Consider the following 6,000-nt stretch of genomic DNA (forward strand, 5'->3'; position numbering starts at 1 on the left):
TTATTCAGGTCGAGGGAAGGTGTTAGGCACCCTCAACCCTTTCCTAAGGTTTGCAATATAGGGTTGACATAAAGAAAGGTGACAGAAAGTTATAAGGCAAATGGCAATAATTAACATAATTAGGGTTTATAATTTAATCGGGAAAAAATGAGATTTATGGGTGAGGGGACTCGCCTTGTTGCCAAGTGCCTACGTATCTCCTTAGGGAGAATCAGAGTCAACGTAGTTCGGGGAAGGGTTGTACGCCCTTAGAATTAGAATTTGATATGGTTTCGGAGGCTTTTTGAATGGCCTATCGTAGTTTTTGAAATGCGAAGTTCGAAGGTATTTTGAATTACCTTATCGTAGATTTGAAAATCGCAGAGATGGAAATCTGTAGTTACGTGGTTTAGTGTGTTTTAAATGTTTGGGCGTACAACCCCGGTTTTAATATGTACTATTAACCGCAATGATCAATAGATTTGATCACTATAGTTAAAAGATTAGTAGTGTATTATTACCAATTTTAATTGATGGATTCAATTATCACCAATAATAAATGAGAGTATTTTTTAGAAATGTTAATATTTAATTTGTATCATTATCCCTCGTAATCGATTGATTCGATTATAAATAATAATGAATTTAAATGGAAAAAATAGGCTAATCATCGCAACCAATAAGATGGTTGAAACCCTTTAGCCAAATAAATGTTATTTTAATTTATATTTAATTAATCAAATAATTAATTGATTATTACTCACCGCGATCAATTGATTCAATCGAAGCGAATAAAATTCTAAAATTGTTGGGCTAAAAGCTAAGTTGGTTAGAAAACCCTAATCCTAATACTTGGGCCCATGGCCCATGGTATTAGGCAAACCCTAATTTATAACAATCTTTTAGATTTTTGTGATTTTTATAATTAAAGGTTAAAACAAATTAAATCGAATAATTGAAAAAAATCGGGAAAATAATTCTAACCCTAATTATAATCTAACCCTAATTTATGTTCTAATTAAATTAACTAAAGTAATTAATCAAACATTTAATTTAATAAGAACAACAAAAAAACCAATAAAAGAACAAATAAGACAAAACCTGGGCTGAGATCATGTGTGGTAGCCTTTGAGGGAGTATGGTATGCAGCAGCATGAGGGAGCGTTAGATCTGATCATTGGTGTGATCCTGTGGTCTTCGTGTGAGAGTGCGTGATGAGCCTTTCATGGGGGCGTAACATCGAACCTTATTGCCGATGAAGATGAACTACGACGTTCTGAGGACGTTTGTTCTTGTTTGAGGATTGGGATGAGTTCTTGGGATGTTCAGGAATGCAATGGGACCATTGAGAATCGTTGAAACCTGTAGGAGAGTGTTATCTCTCGTGCCCTAATTTTTGTTCTTTTTTATGACATGAAACCCTTGCCTTTGCTTCCCCACCAACCCTTTTTTTGTGGCTGCCAATGATGAATATATAGTAGAGAATAAGTTTTGGTCCTTTGTGGGCTTGGATCTTTAGGGTTTTGTAGCAAGAATTTTGTTTGAAATTTCAATAGTTTCCTTCCTATTTTGGATAAATTCCTTCCCTAACTTGTAGCTATGAAATCTCCTTGATTTGCATCTGAATATATGCCCAAGCCTGATTAAAAATATAAGACCATGCATATCTTTCATAGTTATCATTATTTATTTAATTACATTTTGAATTTAATTGAATACATTTCCAAATAAAATGAATAAAAAAATAATAGAACTAAAGAATGGCATTAGGGGCCTTGGATACGCTCATGATCATGTTTCAAAGCTAAAACTTAGACCCATTAGTCAAAATAATCAAACTTGCTCACTTTGCATTTTATGCATTTCCTCAAAATCGCCCAACTTGTGCAATTTGTATCTTGCTCAAATTTTATCATTTAGAAGCATTCTAGGACTTTTTAGAAAGCTTGATGAGTCATTTAAAACCTCCTTTTGGTTTCACCTCAATTAGAGCTTCCATGCTCAAGTTATGAGCTTTGACCCAAAAGGTGTCTTTTGTTGACTTTTTGGAGGACCTATAATCTCTTCGACCATATCTCTTGAATGAAGCATTTCTAGCCTTGGCTTGTGAGAGACAAAGTTGTAGAGAATCCAATTTCCTTCAAAATAAGCTTTGGTTGGGAAATTTTTTATACTCCATGTGAAAGTTATGACCAGTCAAAGTTGAGTTGACTTTCTCCTATAAAAACCCTAATTTGAACCTTTGCTTTTGTTCATTTCTGAGTTTTTATTAATGGATCATGATCAACCTTTGATCAAATCATGGATATAACCTCACATACTTGATTTTGACAAAAAAATCTTGAAGTTTGACTGTATTTTGACTATAGTTGACTTTTAGGTCAGCATAGTCGATTATTGATCATGTGAGCCATTGAGTGAGAAATCCTTGGGATTGAAGCTTGATAACTGACATGGAGATACCTCGAGACATATGGGACACCTTGAGATCCATTTGAGGCCTTAGAGACTCAAGTTCTTTTGGTGAAGTGCAAACCCTAGCTTTGGATATCCTGAATCAGGAGAGTATTCATTGAGCCAACCCTTGAGCCTTGAATCCTTGATGATGAAATGAGATGGGCAAATTTTGGGGTATGACAGCTGCCCCTGTTCAATCTTCTTAAACCAGAAGAGTCAGATAGGCACGTCTGCCTATCGTGATCTAAAGGTAGAAGATGATTGAACACTGAAATGCCCTGAAATTTACATTTGTTGGGAATAAATTCCGTGGGGGATGGGCTTACAGATGCCACCCAAGGTAAATACCATTTTTCAGAATGTGAGGCAAATGCCTTTTGGAAGGAACCAGGTGCTTTGATTGTAACATGGCCTGAAAAGGCAACCTTAATTTTATGCGATGTCATGATGCATGTGATGTATGATGTAGTGAGCTTCTCAAAATAAATGAGAGCGATGCATGTATATGCATTATGTATGAATGAGATATGTTAGTTGAATGATGCATGATTGTTAGTTAGTTGAAGTATGTTAGTAAGTTTGAAAAAGAAAAACAAAACCTTGTTTGTTATTGATGAAATTTTGAAAAAGATCATTGCCGAGGGACTAACGTGATGAACCCAATAGAAGAACCTTTTGAAGAACCTTGTGATCAGGGAAAATAAATCCCTATTCGCTGCCGGAGATGATATTAATTAGTGAGAATATTTGAAGGAGATCACTGCCAAGGGACTAACGTGATGAATAACGTAGCTAGCAATAGCGAAGGTTCGTCGTTTGCTGTGTAGAAGATAATTAACTTGCTATGGTGCTAGCAAGATTTCACAGTTTGTAGGTAACCCACTTACTATAGTTCTAGTAAGTCGTCGCGGTTGGTATACCCACTCACTGTCGTAGTTTGAGTAAGTCTGTCGCAGATGGTATGACCCACTTACTATAGCTCTAGTAAGTCGTCGCAGTTAGCCATACCTGCTTACTATCGTGGCTGGAGTGAGTTTATCGTAGATGGTATGACCCACTTACTATCGTTCTAGTAAGTCGTCGCAGTTAGCCATACCTACTCACTATCGTAGTTGGATTAAGCCTATCGTAGATGGTATGACCCACTTACTATCGTTCTAGTAAGTCGTCGCAGTTAGCCATACCTGCTTACTATCGTAGCTGGAGTGAGTTTATCGTAGATGGTATGACCCACTTACTGTCGTTCTAGTAAGTCGTCGCAGTTAGTCATACCTACTCACTATCATAGTTGGAGTAAGCTTATCGTAGATGGTATGACCCACTTACTATCGTTCTAGTAAGTCGTCGCAGTTAGCCATACCTGCTTACTATCGTAGCTGGAGTGAGTTTACCGTAGATGGTATGACCCACTTACTGTCGTTCTAGTAAGTCGTCGCAGTTAGTCATAGCTACTCACTATCGTAGTTGGAGTAAGCTTATCGTAGATGGTATGACCCGCTTACTATCGTTCTAGTAAGTCGTCGCAGTTAGCCATACCTGCTTACTATCGTAGCTGGAGTGAGTTTATCGTGGATGGTATGACCCACTTACTATAGCTCTAGCAAGCTCACCTGGACCAATGGGATCCACTTTCCCCGGTGCGGACAAGTTTACCTGCATAGAAGATTGTTTGCTAAAGTTCTAGCACGTTTGCCTGCATGAAAAAAGAATCACTTGTTTGGAAACTCACGACTCGAGGGTCGGAGAAAATAGCATATCAAATATTCACGACTCGATGGTCGGAAAGGAAACGATATGTTTAGAAACTCACGACTCGAGGGTCGGGAAACACACCTATAACAACACGAGGGTTGGACACTCACGACTCGAGGGTCGGGAAACACACCTATCACAACACGAGGGTTGGACACTCACGACTCGAGGGTCGGAAAACACACCTATCACAACACGAGGGTTGGAAACTGGACTTTTGTAGTATGTGAATGCGCTATATGATATGTATATGCTAATGCGTATGTATATGTCTTATGAGTGAAATGAACAGCAAGGTTGCTATCATCAATAAGGTTACCGGGATACATCAATCAGGCGATTGGAAATAAACAAACAATAAGGTTACTGTCATCGGTAAGGTTACCGGGATACGTCAATCAAGTGATTGGAAACAAACAATAAGGTTACTGTCATCGGTAAGGTTACCGGGAAGCAGGTGGACAATGTGGTTTAGCACCAGAATAATGACTTGGATGTTTTGATGTATGGGATAATGCTTATGCTCATGCATATGTTGATTGATGTAACGGGTGGAATGAAATAATGTCTTCTATAAGACTACCTGAAAAGGTTTCCGGAATGGATATGAACATTTGTCTTAAAGAAGACTACCTGAAAAGGTTCTTAGCAAAGGATGAGGAATGTCTTAAAGAAGGGTACCTGGAAAGGCTGGAAAATGTCTTAAAAGACTACCTAAAAAGGTTCTTGGAAAGGACAATGAATGTCTTTGAAAAGACTACCTAAAAAGGTTCTTAGAATGTCTTAAAGAATACTACCTGAAGAGGTTCCTGAAAAGGATGACAATTTGTCTTAAAGAAGACTACCTGAGAAGGTTCTTAAAAAGAAAAGGTCTTAAAGAAGACTACCTAAAAAGGTTCTTGGAAATGGCGATGATTGTCTTAGAGAAGACTACTTAGAAAGTTATTTTAAAAAAATAATGTCTTAAAAAGACTACCTAAAAAGGTTCTTGGAAATGACGATGATGAATGTCTTAGAAAAGACTACCTAGAAAGGCTCTTAGAAAAAGAATGTCTTAAAGAAGACTACCTGGAGAGGTTCCTAGAAAGGATCGTGCGATTTGTCTTAAAGAGGACTACCTAAAAAGGTATGGTGTAATGTATCAACCAATGTATGTAATGCACGACTTATATGTATTTGCATGATGCTCCAATGATAGGTTGTTGATAACCAAAGTGTATGTAGTTTGCTAATGTTGTAAGGTTGTTGGATGCTAGCGCGATTTCCCAATACCTGTTTTTTTTTAACTTTGAAGATCGTAGTTAGGAGAAAGATTGGTTCGAGGTTGTAAAGTATGAAGACGCCTTTTCCTTTTGTTGTGCGTCTTATGGATTTGATATCCATTGCCCCAATATTTTTGTGGGAAAGGATTCTTAGGATCTCCAAGTCATGAGGGAAGTGCCCCGGGAAATAACCTTGTCCTATGCTTCGACGTTTAGATTGAAGGGTATGCCCTTGATTTCCAGGATATGGAGGGTTATCCATGGTGTTCTATCCTTTTAAATTTCTCCCATGTTTGACATGCCCCTGATTGAGATTGCTTCGAGATGTGACCCAGGTTGATTGGATCTTAGGAAGAATGCCCCTAGTAAATAGGATCTTTGATATTTTGCCCCCGTTTAGAAGAATCCTCTGGACGTGGTTTTCCCATTCGAGAGTCTTTATTAGAAATGATCGCCTTTGGTTAAACCAAATTCGAGATCTCCTGGAGTGCTAAATGTTTGTTCGTAGATGTCGTTGTACCCTTTGAGGAGTAACTCCAATGTGATGTGT

This window comes from Vicia villosa, linkage group LG7 (assembly GCF_029867415.1).
Source record: "Vicia villosa cultivar HV-30 ecotype Madison, WI linkage group LG7, Vvil1.0, whole genome shotgun sequence".
Taxonomy (NCBI): Eukaryota; Viridiplantae; Streptophyta; class Magnoliopsida; order Fabales; family Fabaceae; genus Vicia; species Vicia villosa.